Below are 21,953 nucleotides of genomic sequence, written 5' to 3' on the forward strand. Positions count from 1 at the left end.
TCTCAATAATTATTTCATTTTGTAACGCCAGACATCAAATGGAGAAAAAAACTGCTTCTTTTAAAAAGGAATGTAAATTGCAATTCCTACCTGAAGGAGTATTTTTCTTCACGTCGATATCTAGGTTCATAACAAATTTATCAATTTGATACAGAAATTAGAATCAGTACCTCTACATCTTTAAGGTGAAGGAAGAGTTGAAATACCTGGGAGTGAAACTAGAACCCAGACTTACCTGCAACCAACATTCAGAAAGACTTGAAGAAAAGCGAAGCTATCACTGATGCTTCGCTTTTCTACAACCGCTATTAACAAACTGAGCAGGGTGTATAGACTTATATGTTTGAGAACAACGGGAGCAAAGTAAACCACATCTATATCTGAATTGGATAAACCCTTCAATCTTTCTTCTGTACATTTTGTAATAATGAGGAATGCAAGGGTGGGTCTTGCCTTGTAACTCTTCGAGTTACATGGGATCGGGTAAAACAGAAATTTCGGAATATGTGGAGGAACGAACATCAAACATTCAGTCGGACCACATAACACCAAAATACATGTCCCATACGAACATTTGTCTTCTGGGCTTGAAGATATGCGCAATAAATACTGATTTGAAGCCTCAACAGCCTGGTTGTCGTTGGGGTGCTGATGAACCGAATTGTGATGTCGATATTAGTCTGGGAGCGCTATGAAGAACTGAGAAAAATGGCGGACAGGAATAGATTGACTGGGTGCCAGTTATCGCAGAACAACGACCGGGATACCCAGTGAACACTGTTCATAGAAGACAAACCTGAACAAAACAGGGCTGTATAACGGTGACCTTTGATACAAAAAATGTAACGAAGGGACAGTGACAGCTCATTATATTTTACGCGATTGTGAGACACTAGAACACATGTATGTATATTACCCATATTCGAAATAACGCAATCAAGAAATATGGAGAGTCAGGAGATGTTGCGCTTGATATTTATAAGGCCTTTGACCGTGCGTGACATGAGGGTAAGCTGGCCAAACTTCGATGGTATGACTTTTTGGATCATTTCTGGCTATGGCTCTCCATCTTCCTGAAAGAACGTTCCCTGCAAGTGGCCGTCGATGAATATCACTCGAATACTTTCACCATCAACGCAGGTGTTCCCCAGGGATCTATATTGTCTCGAACCCTCTTCTATTGTATATCAACGACTCATTGAAAAAAAAACAATTTATCGCTTTCCTGACAACAGCACACTTTTCTCATCATTCCATTTAGATTCGAGAACATCGGCTATGGGGGCACATCTCAACGGCAGCAGGAAGTTGAATGTCTTAATGAGGATCTAAAAGTGATTTCGAATTGGGGTGAAAGTAACCGCAAGGTTCATATCAGCAATACGCGACGGAATGTGGCTGCTCATCGTTTTGAGGTTCAAGTCAGTACACCTCGAACTTCAGTGTTCAAGAACTCTTTCATCTGGAGAACTGTATTTATGTGGAACGTTTTTCCAAACGAGTTTAATATCTAGCGATTCTAATCCAATGGGAATCGGTACTTTCGCACAGGCACCGTTCTCAGAGCGCCTTAAGAATTTTCCTGTAGTGCTTGTGTTTTGTCTTCAAAAAAAAGAGGTGAACAATTTTCGGACATCCCAAATTATGTCCAGAAGAATATGACATACATCCAACACGACACCTGCACGAACTAGTACAGAAATGAAATTGTTGGAATGAGTATCATGACACAGGAGGTTCAGAAACGCAATGAGTCGAAAGGACTGTAGTGTTTTCCGGAGACTTAGAAGAAATAAATGAGTTCTAAACGAAAATAACCTTCTTCGCTATAAGCATAACTTCAAGAAATATTTTGGGAATGATCTCGTATATAACTCGATTTGGAATCGTTGGTAACAGTCACAATTCACCTTTATCATCAAGCCTTCTGTATTCTATAGTTCACATCATTCCTCATTTGAATTGAGCTCTCAGCAATTTGTTTTGTTACAAATTAAGTTTTCGTTTTATTCTTCACGGCTCATATGATTGTTTCACCAATTTGATTGTTCAATAAAGTTTCATTTTTTCATCAACTTATCCTAATATTTCATTATCATTAGTGAGAAAAGAATAACTCAAAACTGGAAGACGAAAAGAAATATTGTAAGGAAGCCAATTGAAATAACTTTCAATGTAATTGTCATTCAATATTATCATTCACTAAATTGAATATATTTTGTTGACGATATTGTTTTACAGTCATGACATTTTATGAGCTTCCTTTTGTTATTAGGTTTCCTCTGAGTAGATATCAGATCACTAAGTTCTGAGAACCGTACTGAAATCAAATTCTGAATTTCGAACTGACTTGTATCATTTTCTCAGAGACAATATGAGACGGAGGTTTATTATTTCCATACTAAAAATTTTGATAGTGTAACTTTATTCCCACATTTATGTTATGGAATACTCGAACAGTATACCGAATATGTGATATATATCAACAAAAGTGATATTTCTATTAATTTTCTGTTGTGACATTTTGTTTCAGTATTCGTATATTGAAATATTTACTCATAGGAGTATTATTTGAATTCTCAGATTGTGCGAATAATTTACTGAAAAATCAAAAAAATCTTGAGTTCCTCAACAAAATAGATGAATAATTCTTGAGAAAGTGTTTGAATGTCTGACAGAACGTGAATATCATCGGTGTAAATGAAAAAAACATGTTGTGAAACATTTTTCCAAATATATGTATTTCATAAGTAAACTAATTTCTAAATCAATTCTACACAGATACGTCATGAAACCGGAATGGTTGAAACTGACGTGTAGATATCAACTCTCAAGGTGCGAAATGAACGTTCAACATAGAAAAACAGATTGTCTCTGGTAGTATTCATGGCAAATAGTGATAAGTATGTTAACATCCTGCTCACCAATATGGAGGCTTATTCTCCTACGAAGGAGTGATTTTGGCGTGAGTGTTGGTGAAAGTGTTCAATTGTGTGACATAATATAAAAAAACATAGTGTAGCTAAAGTACTAGAGGGATGTGAGTGTGAGTTTGAATCATAGATTTATCCATTTGATAATGCGGTACTCATAGAGCACTTCTCACAGTAAGCGGTGAGAAAATGATAAAGCTCACACTCACCGGTATGGAGGCTTTTTCCTCGGAGGCGGCTTCCCCATTGGGTGGCACATGTCCGGCTTTCGTTACAAGCCCCGCTGGCACACGCACTGTGAGGCAGTCTGAAACACCCCACTCACACGTGGTCGGTTACAACAACAACACTCTGTAGTACATCACCAATCCACAACGTAGAACTCTCAAGCACAACAGTCCGCGAAGTTAGCAACGCGACGCATAAAGTCTCTCGGCGACGTTTCGGTTGTCTTCTCGCAAGCTTCCTCAGACGAGAAGACACGTATAAACGACTGGGGCGCTCAATTTTCAAGTGTGTTTGTGCTCGCGTGTTGTTTTGTCGAGGAGTTGAGCACCAGACGCCGGGAAAGATTGTGCGGCACTAACGCGCGATGCTGCTATCGAACGACGCCGGCGTCAGGGCGCAAGTCGTCGCGCCGTCGCTGCACGGCCTACTACCTGCTGCTTGTCGCGTCGTTTGCGCCGCACTTGAAATCTCGTATGCTAATAAATTATTACGATTTTTGCTGTTTTATCATATATTATCGACTGAGTCGGTGTACGCGTGGTGGGTTTTTTGCACCACGGAAAGATCTGGAGCGAGAAATGGGGTGAACTGGGTCATGAATATGTGAGAGCCGACCTAACATGTTCCCATTTGAGTTATGTGAAACTTGAAGAATTGCTGCCGCGATAGTCAAAGAGCTCATGTGATGATAGTGATTCATCAATTATAAGTTTCCTTGAATACGAAGGCGTCGATATTAGAGTAACATTTGAAACTCTCAACGTACCTATGTTTATGAATATCAACCGAATTCTAATGAGGTTCAGACGTTTCTATATGGCCACCTTATAATTCACTAATTAGGACTATGATACATCCAACGATATGTCTCAAGCCGAAAAATCAGATGTTCGACTATATACCTGTATTGGCTGCCTGATCCCACAGTGCATGCTGTTTTTGGCGAGAGCACTGACTTGCGATGTGGGGGTTGAGCAAACCGGCCATCGGATACCTGCTTCCACGTAGCCCCATTGGATACGGGAATGACATAATCACTTATCGTTCTGAATGGCATCCCAACTATGGCTAAATCCTAAGGTGTGTGTTTCCTTCGAGATACCAGGCGGGGCGCCCTCTTGTCGTAGCATCGTCTTGTCACGGTAATCTGCCGTGATTGACCTTCTTTGCCTAGCTACTCGTAGGACTTTTATGGATAGAGTAAACTCAAAAATTCTTCCTGACGCTGAGTCTACAGAAATTGACGTCGAGCTTACGACTCCAAATGACTTTCCTGTAAATTTAGATCATGAGCGAGTTTACAGAAGAGATGGATGTCGCGCTTACGATTCCAACTGACCTCCCTGTAAATTGAGATCCAGGAGCGAGAGCTTCCCAACTCTCCAATTCTTGATCCAATAACTGAACCAAAAAAAAGGTTTGGTAGTGCAGCCAGGAAACGACTGAATTATCTCCTCAAGTGCGGGATACCTTATAAAACCGCCTTGCACCAAATTCTTGAGCGGAATCTGTCTCAGGTGGAGGAACAAAACCCCCATGAGCAGGTTAGCAAACGTTTGCGGTCAAGTGATGATTCACCAAAACCAGAGGCGAAAAAGCCCCTCACGGTTGAATCTAAGGCATCGTCGGATGTAGTTGACGTGCAAAAACCCTCATATGGGAAGGTTATCGCGGATATCAAGGTGGGAATCTCACACATTGACTATCCGACTACGTCATTGACGATGAAAAAGCAGAGCATATACTTTGTGTCAGCCCCGCTGATGGGGATTGAATCAGATTTTTTGAGTCCGCAGAGTGGTACTTTTACTATCTAACCTGAAAGACCACTCACCATACAAACTATTAGGCTTCGTTAAGAATCTGGGTTTATTTGGTCGAGTGTGAATAGGTATGGGCCACAATACATTTCTGCGGGTTGCGGTGGAGGGTCCAATAGACCCACTAACTTTGGACCTAACCTAACCTAATATGCCTGTGTCATTTTCTATTGGGATATTTCCAAGAAAAATTGGTTTGGATTTCTCCTTCTGCACCTTCATACGAAACAATGTAGAAATATACCACTTCTATATCCTCGAATATAAATAGAATATCTTCAATACCTTCATTTCATGTATTTCCTGCCCTATTCAAGAATATGAAGTAACAATGGAATCATTATCTCCACCAGTGTAAGTGTGAGCAGTCTCGAGTCTGATTGGGATACTTTGATGAAACTTTCATGATATGGACCCATAGAGATGAGGATCCTGTCGTTATTTATAGAAATTCAATAGCGTTAAACCTACTATAATATTCTGAATAGAAAAGAAACTCCAAACGAATATTTTCAAACGTGAGTCAATGATAAGCTGCACAAATTGATTTAATGCAAATTGGAAAAATACTAGACTCATGATGAAACCAGACTTTAAAAGCGAAGTGTTCGTACAATAGTACTATACTGAATCACGAATGCATTGCCGGACTCAACTGCCCTTGGAGGACAAGCCTGAAAATGTACAGGCGATAACATCTCACCTTAAGTAGACGCCATATACAGCGTGACTCAGGGTCGATGGTAGGTTAGACATTTCTGGAAAACGCAAAGCATGTTTTTTCTGAAAATTTCACCTCCCACATATCCTTATCTGTTCTATCGATCTACAATATTTTCAGCATTGCGGTGTTGCTACTTCCATCAAAAAGTCCTAGCAACTTTATTTTTTCAAATGGAACACCCCGTATAATATTACATTTTTGGAATCGCTCTGGTATTTTAATACTTTTTTGTTGATAATGTCCTATACCTATCTCTATCTGTTTTCGAGATAAAAAATAAATTGTGCTAAATATGGTCCAAAACATAGCCTTATTTGAAATTAAGTACATCAGTACTCTCAATTCATGAAAAGTTGATATTTCGATGATGGTTTGGACAAACTCGAAATATTCAAATTACACCAAGAAATCGACTCCATATCATACAGGGCGTGCTAAAATTATTATTATTTCCATTGTGCAAAAAAGTAGTCAAAAGTTCATTTTTTCAAGTGAAACCCAGGGGTATATTACTCGGTAAATTGAAAGATGGTGAAAAATGCTTCGAAATGATATATCATGTCCCTATACCTAAATCGTCAAGTTTTGTCAATAAAGTCGCTTCTTCTAGAATAATTATTTTTTTAGAATTTGGATTTAGGTAGCAGAGGAATTATCAAGCTTATGGCAGTTCTGTTACTTCTATAAGTAATTCACAAAGAGTTATCGACGGTGTTTCCAATCATCTTCCAAAATGAATGCAAATATCGATTATTCAAACGAAGTTCTTATGAAATTATTTATTATACACATTAGCAAAGTGATCAAGTCATTGTCAGAACGTGTAAAAAATTAAACCAAATATAACCAGAATTAACACCAATGAACGAGAGGAAGTTTGTAAGGTTACAAAATAGTTTCCTTAACTATGGCTCAAAGTTTCCAGAGAACAACTGTACCACAAATCAGTCATTTCTGTGAAAAAAGTAAGATTTTGTGGGCTAAAACATGTGAAAGTACAGTCAATAACAGAATAGGATGATTCAAAATAACAAAATTGTAAACAAAATATCACATTTTCACAATAGATGCTAAAAATGTTGTCCATTACATTCTGAACAGTTTAAAATATTTTTTTTGTACGCGACTTGTGGTTGCTTTTTCAATTTCCTAGGGATCCAGATCTTCAATACTCCGCACTATTCGCCGTCGCGATTCTTCTTTGGAAGGCACTGGAGCACTGTATACCCTTTCTTCCAAAACACCCCATGAAAAAAAGTCAAGTGGCGTGAGATCAGGCGATCTCAGTGGCCAATCCCACAGCCCCAAACGCCTAAACCAACGATCGTCGAAGAGTTCCTTAAGTTTCCTGGAAATTTCCTGGGTGGAATGAGCTGGTGCTCCGTCCAGTTGAGACCACGAAATCATATATTCCTCTAAAGGCAAATTTTCAAGAAAATCAGTTACAGTTGTCCTTAATATTTGGAGATATCTCTCTGCATTCAGTGAGTATCCATAAATAAAAAAAACTAATTTTATTGTTCTTCAGAATACAGAAAACATTCAGGTCTAATTTTTCTTGAAAACACATTTCTTTTGTAACATGAGCATTATGATCAGCCCAAATATGTCTGTTCCTTCTATTGAAAATACCATCCCACGTATATTTTGATTCGTCGCTCCAAATTATTTTTGACAAAAATTCCTGATCTTCCTGTGTATGAATCAAAAGGGATTCACAAAAATGCATTCTACGTTTGAAGTCTTCTGCTTTTAGAGCTTGAACTTTAGTAAATTTATACGGATGCATTCCGTGATTTTTCAAAATTCGTTGTACTGAAGCATGTGATACACCAAATCTTTTTCTGCACTGCGAATGGAAGCTTCTGGATATGCATAAAAATATACCTAAACGTTAACAGTATTGTCCTCACTTGAAGTAATAGGTTTTGGTAATGTTGAAGGCGCTTTTAGCATGGAGCCATAGTTAAGGAAATTATTCTGTAATCTTACAAACTTCCTCTCGTTCATTGGTGTTAATTCAGGATACATTTGGTTGAATTTTCTACAAGTTCTGGCAGTGATTTGATCACACTGTCCGTGTATAATAAATAATTTCATGAGAACTTCGTTTGAATAATCAATATTTGCATTCATTTTTGGCGATTTTTTGAAACACCATCAATAACCATTTATCAATTACTTATGAAAGTCACCAAACTGTCATAAGCTTGATATTTACACGGCTACCTGGAAATCAAATTCTTTAAAAACTATTTTTTGTACAACTGTTATTGAAAATCTCTGATAGAAATACTTCAATCAGAACACCTACCAAAAATCATTTAGAAAAGTTCACACATGCAGTTCGTGCCATTGGTAATATTAAATACCTGTGAAGTTACTGACGATGACCAAGTAGTATTCAGTCCAACTGTAGAAAATCCTTCATGACTAACCAATAATACTCATTGGCGTATGTAGTTGTAACATATGCCTTGTAATCCAAAGATCGTGTGTTCAAATCCTATGGACCCTATAATTTTTTTTATTATCAGCAGTAACGTTATACAAAAAAATTTGTATGATACATTTGTTAAAAGTGATATTATTCTGCTCGTGAGTTTGCTCCACTTGCTGACGTTCGTTTTGCAATAATCCCCACTCACAAAATAAAATGCCACTTTCAACACTTGTAGGTAAAACGTGAATAACTATTTTTCCACAAAAACGGCTTTATTAAGAAAACTTGACGATTTAGGTATAGGGACATGTATATCTCCTTGAAGCATTTTTCACCATCTTTCAATTTATCTAGTAATATACAGGGGATTTCATTTGAAAAAATGAACTTTCGTCTACTTTTATGCACAATGGAAATAAGAGTGATATCAGCACGCCCTGTATGATATGGAGTCGATTTCTTGGTGTTATTTGAATATTTCGAGTTTGTCCAAACTATCATCAAACTATCAACTTTTCATGAATTGAGAGTAATGATGTACTTAATTTCAATTAAGGCTAATATGTTTTGGACCTTATTTAGCACAATTTATTTTTTATCTCGAAAACAGATAGAGATAGGTATAGGACATTATCAACAAAGAAGTATGAAAATACCAGAACGATTCCAAAAATGTAATAATATACGGGGTATTCCATTTAAAAAAATTAAGTTGCTAGGATTTTTTGATGGAAGTGGCAACGCCGCAATGCTGAAAATATTCTAGATCGATAGACCAGGTAAGGAAATGTGAGAGGTGAAATATTCGAAAAATCATGCTTTGCATTTTCCAGAAACGTCTAACCTACCATCGACAGTGAGTCACGCTGTATAGCATCGACAAAAGACTTAATACACGAATATCTAAAGGGATCCTTACACGTTGAGTGATGAAGTCATTCCAGCAGATCATTACAGTAACATCATTACCAAAAGTAATTATTATAACGTTTATTCAAAATCATAAAATACTGTTGTATATTCACACACAATTGAATAAACATTTACAACATCCACAGAAATATTGTAACATACTTGAATGTGGTGAATATATGGTATTGTCGCTAATTAAAAAATATAATGTATAAACAGGTAGAGCCCTTATTTCGAGCACCTATTCTGAATTTTCAAAAGCTGAAATAATAACAAATATATTCATTATAATATTAAAATCAACAAAAATTGTCCCTTCATTCCCTGTCATTATTTTCCGCAGTTTAAATGTTCATTATTGCCTATATTATATTTCCATCATTATTATGTTTCAAGTGGCGTAGAAAACACATAGACTGTGTTTTTATCGATCAAGTATTTTGAGATAGAAGCATGTGTGGCTATCATTATTGCATTAAATATGAACCATTATGTTGAACGTCGTTACTCGATGAAAACATGGTTAGAAAAACGCGTAAATTATTAAAATTTCGTATTACTGAAGAAAATAAGTAATATGAAGAGAGTCAGTGATTATAAAAATCATTTCGTATGGAAGAAGAAAGAATATGAATAACTGCGATTGGTCCAACAAATTCTAACACGAAAAAATAAGTTTATACGAAACAGTTCGACCGATAGTGAATGATTGGCTCTGAGAAACAAGCTTTGAGGATCTGAAGTTTTCAATTGCAATGTCACCGGTTTCAATGAGTACAAAGTGGACCAAATTAAATACTTTTCATTGTCATTTCTGTGTTAAAGAATATTTTTTGAAAATGTGTATTTTCGAAACTTTTTTCCTGTCAAGAATATCTTGTTTCTATGAAAACATTTTCAAAGAACTTTTCACGTGGAATTCAATAATGTATAAAACTGATTTTTTCAATGGATACACCCTGTATATCCCTGCAAGTTTCAATAGAGATTAAAATTATCTTTCCAAAAATGTAGTAGACTTGATGGTTTGCTAAAGTCATCTTTGAAAAACAGACCTTTCGGGTTTCTTCATGTAGACTTTGAAACGCACACTCTGATCGCACACATTTGAAACGCACACTCTGTTTCATAAAATTTCATGCCAAATGCTTTTGACAGTTATAGTACAGTCATCTTTGTTCAAATTATGTAAAAATTCCCAATGGCTTGTATGGTTGATTTATCTTTACGGATTCCATTTTGTTCTTTTGCTCACAATACATTATCGTATAAAAACTTGAGTAAACTTTTGTTCAAAAGCTTTTCAAATATTTTACTGGGATTTGGTAATAATGATATGGTTTACTTTCTTCATTTCTGTTTCCTTTTTTAAATATAGCTTTAATAGATACCACTTTCAATACTTCTGGGAATACTGATTGTGATAAACATAAATTTATAATGTAACTCAAAGGATAGGCTATGATCTCTGCTATTCCTTTCAATAGACATATAGGAATCTGATCTTCACCAACAGATTTTTTACTTTTCAGTTGTTCAATATATCCTATTATTTCAAGCGGAGTGGTAGGTTCAAAGAAAAAAGCATCATCACATTCTTTTATTTTTGTATAATCTTAGCTGGTTTATTTAGATTAGGGCCTTCACTAAAATACTTATTGATTTGATTTACTATGGTTTGTGAATATTTATATTTTTTGCAAAACTTTTTAGGATGTTGTTTTTGTGGTGGTTAGCTTTTGTATTTTTTTTATTAATGACCAGATAGTTTTGGTTTTATTTTCGGCTTTCATTATACAGTACGATGCAAGTGTATGGAATGAATTCGATATTTACAAAATGAGCGTCTTTCGGAAGAAATCCAAGAACAGGTCAACTTTAATTTTTGACGGCCCATCTCATGATATGTCAACCGCTTCGATGATACTTCACTTCAATGACATTGACTAATCTCAAGTAGAGTGTAGGACTTTTATCACCATTTCTTTTTTCTAATCAACAAAAACAATAGAAGACAATACGATACTTTATTCTCAGTGGCGGTGCATAGCATCATTTGGTTCAACGAATTACTATTATTTGTAATTCCAGTCTTCTGAATACATAATTTCGGTTGACCCTGTACATACATACATATTGAAACCATTATACTGTTGAAAAGACGACTAGTAGACCTTTTGAATGGGGTGCCACATGACCCCTATTTGCATTTAAAAAAATTGTCGATTACGTCATCACGCCAACACTGGTGACGAAACGTCTTTCATATGAATTTCATGAGATGGGCCGTCAAAAATTAAAGTTGACCTGTTTTTGGATTTCTTCCGAAAAATGCTCCTTTTGTGAATATCGAATTTATTCCATACATTTGCATCGTACTGTATATTCAGTGTTGAATATTTTTTGATTTTTTAAGAGCTGCAATAACTTTACTGAGGACGGCACAATACTTTTTGAAATACTGAGTACTTATCAACCCTAGTATCTTCATTTTGTATAATGAGCGTTTTCTAGAGCAAGACTTTTTTATACCCCTTGTTATCCATGAATTGGGCCTAGTTTTATCAAACTTTTTTTCACAAATATCGGGTCCATTATTCTACTGAAATTATTCCAGAAACAGCTGTATGCTATAATCACATCTGTACTCTGTGTTACACTTTCCCAATTAACTCAATGATTATGATTATGGATATTTCCTGTGAAACAATCTATGTATCAGAATGAGAAATGAAGTCACTCACCTTTACATTATCTTTCAGTTGTATGTTGGTATTCACCTGTAACAAAATTAAACAATTTTTTTTCCAGTCATTGTTTCAACTTGGCTCTGATATTTTTCTAATCTAGCATAATGATACATTCTAATATAATTCAAGAGATAAAGTAAGATGTCTCAGATTTAAAAACGATAGCAAAACTTGAGAATGAGACCAAAATTAAGGTAGGCGACTGTCATATGAATATAATCTATCAATGGTATAGTGGAGTATAATGATGTAGGCCAGCAAACAAAATGATCAGATATATAATTTCTCCCGTAAAATATTGAAAACAAAGCAGCATTTGAAAAAATTTCGGGATTAGGTCCGGAAAATAAGACATGGAATTTCATCAAATTCCAAATTTGAATTTGAAACTCTGTGCAATTGCGTATTTCAACATTGAGTTTGTTTAACGAATTTTGTGTTCTTTTCAAGACTTTCGTAAAACCTGAATGGGATTCGTTTCATTTGTGATCGTTCTGAATGAAGGGTCTGAATAATTGATCTACACATTTTCAGAGAGTTTCGAAATGGTTTCAGCTGTTAACATCGATAGCAGGCACTAAATAGAGTGATGTAAATTTGGATTATTCTATTTTTTCATGGGAATATGAAGAAATGAAGTTAATATCGTCACCAAAAGAAATATATTTCAAACCCTTACTCTCATATTGAAAGAACTTTCTGAAAGAAGAATCGGTTATATAAATTCGAAATAACCTCTCAATTGGCTATTCATTTACTTTTCAAAGAAGAAGCAGGTGATAAAAATTACGTTATTCGCTTGAAAGTCGTAATTTTCGGTTGATTTTTTGGTCAGAAATATACATACAGAAAGTGAAAATGGGTCAGAAAATGGCATTCATTTCCAACAAGGTCAATATCGAAAGCTACTATTAGATGCATGAATTAGAGAAAGAATCATCAGGCGACTTTCTATCGTATGTTACCCATATTTGGAATAACGCAATCGACAAATATGGAGAGTCAGAAGCTGTTGCGCTCAATATATCCAAAGTCTTTGACGTTGTGTGGCATGAAGGTTTGCTGGCCAAACTTCGATACTATGACTTGATCATTTTTGTGTATGGCTCCCCAGCTTCCTGAAAAAACATTTTCCACAAGTAGTCGTCGATACTTTTACCATTAACGCTGGTGTTCCCCGAGGATATTTATCTTCAACCCTCTTTTTATTGAATATCAACGAATCTTAATTTTTTAACTGCAGTGTGTTGAACTTAAATATAGAACTTTTTGAATTTCAATTTCTCACTTCCAAAACGAAGAATGTGAAAAACTTTCGACTGGATGAAGAAAGCAATTGAGATTGTATCCCTTCTCAAGTCGAAAATAAGTTTGCGCTTACCAGAACGCATATAGAATCGAATAGTATCTCACAAGCCAATATAAACTTTGTAGAGATAATGTCAGCGAACTCCTTCTCACACGGTATTTTCCATCATTTTCAATAACATCCGTAGTCATATCTCTCTCAAGGGAGTAACAGGGGTGACGTATCTAACTTGAGACTGATATCGATTACTTCAGCTGAATATGAAATTAACGAAATGTTAATCGAATCAAGACTAGATGCAAAGTGAATCATTATCAAAACCATGACTGTCTACAGTTCGGACCATAAAAACCTTTGGTGTAGTAATGGATATGACCAACAGCAAACCGTTATTTTTAACACATTGACACGTGTTTCAATCACCAAGTGATCATTTTCTAGAGAAAGATTCACGTATCAGTAACGGTCAGTCAGTAATGGTTTCTCGAGGAGTATCACAGATGATATAAGGAGGAAAATGTTTAGGTTGAGAATGAACAAAATCTTGACTTTTAGAAACGACAAAAACCAATTTGAATTTATCTCAGTGCAATACCATCAATACACGAAGAACCATTTCATACATTTCAGTTCATCAAGATTAGTTAGACGTTTGGGGGCGAAGCTCCATACATGTGAACAATACTCCAAAGAAGGTCAGATCTGAGCTTTATAAAGCATCAAAAGTTGATGAGGTGTGTACAGTTTTCTGATTCGGAACAGTGTTCCAAGCTTTTGAGAAGCAGCCTTTGCAATTTCAGCGACGTGTTTGAGCCAAGATATACTGGTGTCCATTTCAACCTCGGTGTCCATTTTAACCACCAACAAACTTATCGAAGCAGAAAGTGAAACTGTTTGACCTGACATTGTTATATCCGGTTCGGACACATTAATTTTTTTGAAGGAAACCGATGACTGGGTTTTTGTGGCATTGAATTGGTTGGGTTAGGTTAGATTAAGATATGCAACCTCCTGCTGCCGGAGAAGATCTACCTTCGTAGCAGATGTCCTGGAATCCAAATGAAATGTCGAAACAAGTATGCTGTCGTCAGCAAGACAATATATTGTATTCTTGTTTTTTTCCAAGAAAAATAAGTTGAAGACGATATGGATCCCTGGGGAATACCAACGTTGAGGGGCCATACACAAAAATGATCCGACAAGCCATAACATCGGAGTTTGACCAGAAAACCCTCATGCCATGCATGGTCAAAGGCCTTACAAATATCAAGCGCAACAGCTCTTGATTTTCCACGTTTTTCGATTGCGTCATCAATAGAAGGTCGCCTATTGACCTTTGTCTCCGAAAGCCATATTGATGATCACTCAAAATGTTGAAGCATTCCAAATATTTGAGGATATGGTGGTTTACGACTTTCTCTATAATTTTTGGTATAACTGATAGCAAAACGACTGGTCTATAGTTATTTGGAAGATACTTCTTGCCCTTTTTGGAAATAGGCTGAACGCGAGCAATACTACAACAAGAAGGAAAAACCCCTTTCTTGAAGAGTCTGCAAAATACTGGTGTGAGTTCATCTGCGCACTTTTTAAGTACATTGGCGGACACTTCATCAGGGCCAGACGCTTTGCTGACATTGAGCTGTGTAAAAATTTGCTGACTTGGCGAATAACGATATGAACTAGTACCTAATAGTTTACCATATAGTTTGTTGAAATAATGGTATGAGTTATCAGATTCACCTGACTAGTACATGTAAATAATTTCAAGACAATTGGGACGCAGGTACCTAGCAGAGGTATCTATGGTATAAATAGGGACAACATTGTATGTGAATTCGGTTTGATCTTCCTCTTGAATATGATCACTTGGGGATGGAAACACGTGTCGAAGTCTTAAAAATAACGATGTCGTGTTGGGATAAAATTCCAGTTATATTCAGTATTGGTAATATTAGATTATTATGCTATTATGTTGTGAGGAGTCAGTAATTAAATGAACCAGTACTTTCTAGGCCTCTTATAGAAACATGATGTTCATCACTCTATCGTATTAGAGTATCAGCAATAGAACAAAAATTATGATTCATTGAATCTCTTTATACGAGATATACGTTATTCACCAAGATCATTGAGATTGCTGAATACGAATCTGAGATCAAATTATCAATAATATCGCAACCCCATACTGAGTTGAGGGTCTTCTAAAATATGTCAATTTTTAAATATTCCAGAAAAACGGTTCCAACTTGTAACAGGGGTATTTTGAAAGAAGCAATTACGAAAATATGAAGAGGTTGGTTACATGGTGATATACAGTAGGTTTTGTAAAGAAACGAATATTGGCTAATCGCACTATTTTACGCGTGATGATTCATTCCTGAACTCATTGAACTTTTCACTGTACCCATTTAAAAGTGGATTTTCACGACGTTCATGGCAATTTGACGAGAATTCCAAAAATTATTCATTATATGCGGAGTCTTTGTTATCATAATGATTTGCTGACGAGATGTTTCTTGATACGGTGAAGGAATACATATTTCTGGCGTAAGTTCGAATACCTACAGAAATCTACGGTTTCATGCTTTCAATTTCAGTTTTTTGACTGAATAGGTTCTTTAGAACATCAGTTGTGGAAGGTTTGAAATGGTTCTCGATGAAGGGAACCAGAGTTCCATTGAAAATTGGGACTATTATTGAAAAAAACATAACCATAATACGTTCAACAGTTCAATTTCACAAAATTAACCTTGATTTTGTCGCGCTATGATAAGAAAATGAACTGGGAAGTCGATTAGTCATAGCAGAAGGAAAGCCAGAACCACGAGTCGGTGTTTTAACATGCATACTCAGAATTAATAGATATTATCAATCATATTTTTGTTCACAATTTTTTCAAATTCATCGAGTCAGGTTAAAACTACAATAGGTAAACAAGTTTTGGAAATACATATATCCATCATGAATGAACTGATCCGTTATTTCATGAAAATTAATAATAATATCCATGATAATGGTTAATCAATGTTCCCAAACGTTTTTTATTCATGGAGGCGTTCTACTAGCATCCTATATTATTCGGTAGAAATGGATATTGCACACTATGCTACACACAAGCACTATAAGAAAATCCTTCAGGCGCTCTCAGAGCGTTGCCTGTGCGAAAGTAGCGATTCGCATTGGATTTGAATCGTTGGAGATCAAATACATTTGAAAAAACGTTCTCAGGAATTTTCTCTCACATGAATGCAGTTCTCCAGATGAAAGAGTTGAATACGAGGTGTACTGAGTTGAACCTCAAAACAATGACCAGCCACATTCCGTCGCGTATTTCTGATATGTACCCTTCTTGATGGAATCAAACGTGCCAAGTCACTTGAACACTTCCCCTGAAAGTATCTATGGAAAAGAGACAAATCTCCAACCAGACTATCCAGACTATCAAAGTTTGCAAGTCATGTTTGCGTCTCCAATCAGGCGGATAGCTCTTTTCTGGATGGAATCCAGCAACTTCAACGTATGTTTGAGGGCAGAGCTCCATACATCAGAACAATACTCCAAAGAAGTTCTGATCTGAGCTTGATAAAGCATCGAAAGTTGCTGAGATGTGTATAGTTTCCTAGTTCGGAACAGTTTTTCAAGCTGTTGTGGAGCAGCTTTTGCAATTCCCGCGACATGATTGTGCCAAGACATATTGGTGTCCATTTTGATCTCCAACAAATATATCAAAGCAAAAAAGCGGAGAATTGTCTAACCTGACATTATTATATCCGGTTCGGAGATATTGATCTTCTTGGAGAAAACCTATGCCTAGGTTTTTGTAGCATTGAATTGAATCTGGTTACTTCTACCCCAATTCGAAATTACTTCTTGATTCTCATTGAGATATGCAACCTCCTACTTCCGGTGAAGAAGTACCTCCGGAGCCGATGTCCTGCAATCCGGATGGAATGACGAGGTAAGTGTGCAATGCAATATATTGGATTCTCGGTTTTCTTCAACAAGTTGTTGATATACAATAAAAAATGGGTTGGAGACATTATGGATCCCTGGGAAACACCAGCGTTGATGGTGAATGTATTCGAGAGATATCCATCGACGGCCACTTGCAAGGAACGTTCTTCCATGATGCTGAACAGCCATCCACAGAAATGATCCGACAAGTCGTAGCATTGAAGAAGGCCTTATAAATTTTAAGCGCAACAGCTCTTGATTCTCCCAACTTGATTGCTGGATAATAGGTACACCAATTACAATCTCAGTTCGTGTACAGCAGGTAAATGTTTGAATGTGAATAAAATAAATGGCATTGTGAAACAATGTTTGACAATGGTGGATGACCAACTTCCTATTGGTCGTTCAATAGGAAACTCAACGGTAACTCTTATTGATCTCCAGAGACTCCATAGCAGATTCAACTTCTGTAACTCATCCTCTACATGAAGTATGCCGTACATGGTGTTGAAATCGTGTTTGTTTATCAAACGTGACACGCCTGGTTGAAACTGGTCTTTTTCATTTCAAAATTCCTTATATGTTTGGAAGTTCTCGTTTCAACATTATTTGACGTCTTTCCTATATACATAATAGAACATGATCCGCATATTAGTTCGTAGACACCTGAATCTAATATACATGTCTTTGTGTGACTTGGTTATGTGTGACTTGTGTCTATGTGTGACTCGAATAGACATATAAAGAACAAAAAATCACATACAGACAAGGATATCAGATCAGGTGTGTAACCAAAATGCGGATCATCCCCCAAAGTGTATGTAGGAAGCACTTTGGTGATTTAAAACGAGAATCTCCAAATATGAAAGAATAAAACCAAGTCCACCTATGCGTGCCACCTTTTGGAGAACCATCACGATTTCAACACTTCGTACGACATACTCCATATAGAGGATAATGAATAGAATTTGAAGCTCCTGGAGACTCACCATTGTTGAACTTTTTTCCATGATATCAATAATTTCATTCCAATTCAAAAATTCACTTGCTGACCAGAAACTGATACTGTAGTTAGTGTACAAATCCTATCTGTTATCTCATTCACTGCTGCCAACCAAGTTAGGTACATAATACTGTTATATATAAGAATTGTAGTCTAGAGTGTAATATTCATATCTACCAAATAATCTACGGTGTCAGTTAGCAAAACGCGTCTACGCTGTTAATGAAACGCGTATGGAAATGAAAAATGTTTGTGAAAATTATTTGAGTATTGTCATAGATACATTAATTTATGAACAAACATTCGCTTTGTAATCTGCCGCTAGTTCTCGATTGAAATATTCCATATGCAAAATACAACCTCTGAAAAACTACTCCCTCTGATATGACACAGAAACATCTTTCCATATGACTGGAATTCATAACGTGTAGTGAAAAGACCCACTCACGTGGACTCCAATTAATTACTTTTTTGTTTAAAATGAGAGCTTTCTACATCTCCTGCTGTGCTGGTGAATTCAAAGAGGACATTCCTTTGAAGTTGTTCGACTAATTGCAAAACTTTGAGACAAAATTCCATTACGACTAATAATTTTAAATTTTCACGAGCGCGAGTAACGAAGGATTTTTCAGACTATTCAATGTTTTCTTTTATTGTTCAGATAGATTCAGCGTAAGCCTCCTTAATTGGGTCTTTTGTTTTTCTTTTCCGAAGCATCGAAGAATAAAGGACTTCTCGATACTAGTGGATGGTACTGAGGCGAAATTTTGTTGTCCTGATGGCTCTTTTTGTTTGGGAATTACTGAAAGCATTACAAGAACGTTTTTGTCTCGGCGACTTTTTTTGTTCTGTTCCTAGTCAATCCACTTATTGGAAAGAATATACGAAATATACGAGCTAGTGCTAGATGTTGAGTGAATTGACGGAAAATTGAAACGGGATGAACTGAAAGTCCACCTGGTTCAAAGTGGAATTGATGATGATGAGATGAATCGAATAGCCAAGTTTCATTCTAGGAAAAATTAGTGAAAAAAATTGTTGTGGATGTTTCTGTTTAAAATCTGTTTTTCCGTTAATCAGCTGTCGCCCTCATACGAATGGCAATTCTCAGAAGTGCGAGCTAAGTACTAACGAGGTCTTACCTTTTAACGTGTGATTCCTAACACGGATGTGATGTTGAAATTTTGTTTTCATATGTTTTCATCGGTTTGACATCGAATGTAAAAAGACAAGTTCAATATGGACGAGTTAACTACTCATTTTAGGCAATGGAAAAGCACTTGATACAAGTCTTCATTTCGATCACAGTGTGTTCTGGTGAAAAATTCCACGATGAATGTATCTCATAAAGTTTGGTCATTTCCTGTCAACCATTTTCCTAATATTTCCGAAAAAAAAGAGTTTCTGTAAGCGGAATAATTTTTTATTTTCATGAAAACAAAAAAAATTTAATAATGAAACACACACACACGCACACACGCACACACACACACACACAATGAATAGCTGAAACTAACAACTACTTAGAGCAATTAATACAATTAAATGAAAATAATTAATTGAAAATTAAAAAATCAAAAATGAAATGAAAATTGAGAAAATTTCAAACCAAGTTTCTTCAAGGCATTTCGATTGGTAGTATCCACAAGCGTCTTCAGGTGATGACTGAACTATTCTTTCAATAGATGACTATTCAAAGGGTATTTGAATGCTTTCACATATCGCCTCTTCTCTCTCTTACGCTTCAAAATATAGCTCTACGTAAAAAATGATGGAAATGTGATTTTCATATGTAAATACGCCCCATTCATCTACAGTGGGGGCATCTCGACTGGAACATTGAGAAATCCTTCCTTATTGCACATTCACAACATGAAACGAACATACATACAAAATTCCAGCCTTCAAAAATATAGCGATACGGTAAAACAGAGATGAAAAGGTAACATTATTTCATGAACGTACCTTTTCTCCTTCTTTTCTTACTGCACTGCATAAAACAAACCTACATACGAAATTTCAGCCTTAGAAAATATAGCGAAACGAAATAAGTGATGAAAATGTAATTTTCATATGTAAACGCCCCTCTTTCATCCCCAGTGGGGGCACCCCAGTTGAAATATCCAAAAATCCTTTCTTATTGCATATAATGAAACGAACATACATTCATCTTATTGCATATAATGAAACGAACATACATTCAAAATTTTACCCTCCAGAAATAAAGCGGTACGGAGAAACAGTGTTAAAAATGTAAACGCGAGGCTTCCATCCCCATTGGGGGCACCCCAGTTAAAGTATTCAAAAATCCTTTCTTACTACACATTTTCAACATAAAACGTACATACATATAAAATTCCAGCCACCGAAATTATAAAAACAGTAACGAAAAAGTAACTTCATTTTATGAACGTGCTTTCTTCCCTTGCCGCTAGCGATTCAAATTATCAGCCTCCAGAATTATAGCGATACGGAGAAACAGTTATGAAAATGTAATTTTCATATGTAAATACTCCTCATCACCAGTGGGGGGTACTCTAGTTGCAATACCAAAAAAATATTCTTATTGAACATTTACAACATGAAACGATCATACCTACATGAAAAATTTCAGCATCCGGAAACATAACGATACGGAGAAACAGAGATGAAAATGTAATTTCCATATGTAAACGCGCCCCTTTTATCCTGAGGGGGGGGAACCCCAGTTGGAATATTCGGAAATCCTTTCTTATCACACACCTACAACATAAATCGAACATATACACACAATTTCAGCTTGCGAAAATATAGCGGTACGGAGAGAAAGTTATGAAAAGGCAATTTTCATATGTAAACGCGCCCTCTTAACCCCCACGGTGGGCGCCCCAGTTAGAATATCTGAAAATCCTTTCTAGGTACGCATCTGAGACCTAAGATGCACCTCACCAGTATGGAGAAACACAGATGAATGTGTGTTGAGTGAGTGACTTTGGCATTTATAAGTGTAGATTCGGAAAACAACATGTGAATATTCGATTGTTATACCACAGAAATGATGAACGAATTTTGAACCAACGAAGGCAAGACCTTTACGTAAGTGGCCTTATATCCATTATTTCAGCATTATTGTATGGTTCGCTGCTTGAAAATGTGTTGGGCTTATTCAAGATAACTTTCAAAATCCATTTCTGTAATACTTCAACACTCTTCAAGTAGATGTTTCTAACGCCTCTTCAAGCAATTACACCTTTCGATACATATATTTGCATCAGCGTAAAATAAACAGTTTTGAGATGTCTGTCGAAAAAGAAATTCAAATACTCCACCCACTGAATATCTCAGTCCGTTTGTTATGCTTTCCATATGCGCATTCAATTCTGAATGACTGAATGACTGGGGCTTGAACCATCGACTCACACATCAGTCTATTGACTGAGTGAACAAAGCACCCACATCGAACCGCCCAGCTACCGATGGAGTCGGATTTTTTCGGATTCTAGCTGAAAGTTTGCTTTCGAAATGTTCCACAGTGATGTGAAATGTGTACATAACTCTTTTTCCAGGGTATTTCATTTTTCATCTTCGAGAAGAAGTATGGTATCATCAGCGAAGTCTGTAACTTCCACAGAAATAAGCGAATCGAATAGGCAGTTTATATAACGGTCCCAAACCGGTTCCTGATGGAAGTCCGTAGCTGACTGTCCTTTCGCTACTGATTTCATGTAACATATCTCTCTACAATATTTCATCAAAGATATAATCAATATTTTGTTTATTTCTCAAAATGTCGCTAGAAATTTTGGCTCCACCCGGTTACAAAACAATTGAACAACAAGTGAAAGCTGAATTCATTGTACATTTCGGGAAAGAAGAAAAATACACCTAGTATTAT

At 36.2% G+C, this 21,953-nt stretch overlaps 1 protein-coding gene across 4 annotated transcripts in view; it reads right to left on the reverse strand.

Moving 5' to 3' along the window:
- Positions 1–21,953, reverse strand: part of LOC111504836 (uncharacterized) — a 1,217,253-nt gene that overhangs the window by 1,006,779 nt on the left and 188,521 nt on the right. For 2 of the 4 annotated variants that reach the window (XM_074181147.1, XM_074181144.1), the window contains exon 1: positions 3,143–3,580. The exons of 1 other annotated variant lie outside the window; for it this stretch is intronic. The gene's annotated coding sequence lies outside the window, so the exon portion shown is untranslated. Of the gene's footprint in view, positions 1–3,142; positions 3,581–11,804; positions 11,841–21,953 lie in introns of those variants that run through there. One more of the 4 variants, XM_074181148.1, reaches the window with a different exon arrangement.

The sequence above is a fragment of the Leptinotarsa decemlineata genome, unplaced genomic scaffold, assembly GCF_025532065.1.
Source record: "Leptinotarsa decemlineata unplaced genomic scaffold, Ldec_3_MD MMD2_tig00026307_RagTag_RagTag, whole genome shotgun sequence".
In the NCBI taxonomy this organism is placed as follows: Eukaryota; Metazoa; Arthropoda; class Insecta; order Coleoptera; family Chrysomelidae; genus Leptinotarsa; species Leptinotarsa decemlineata.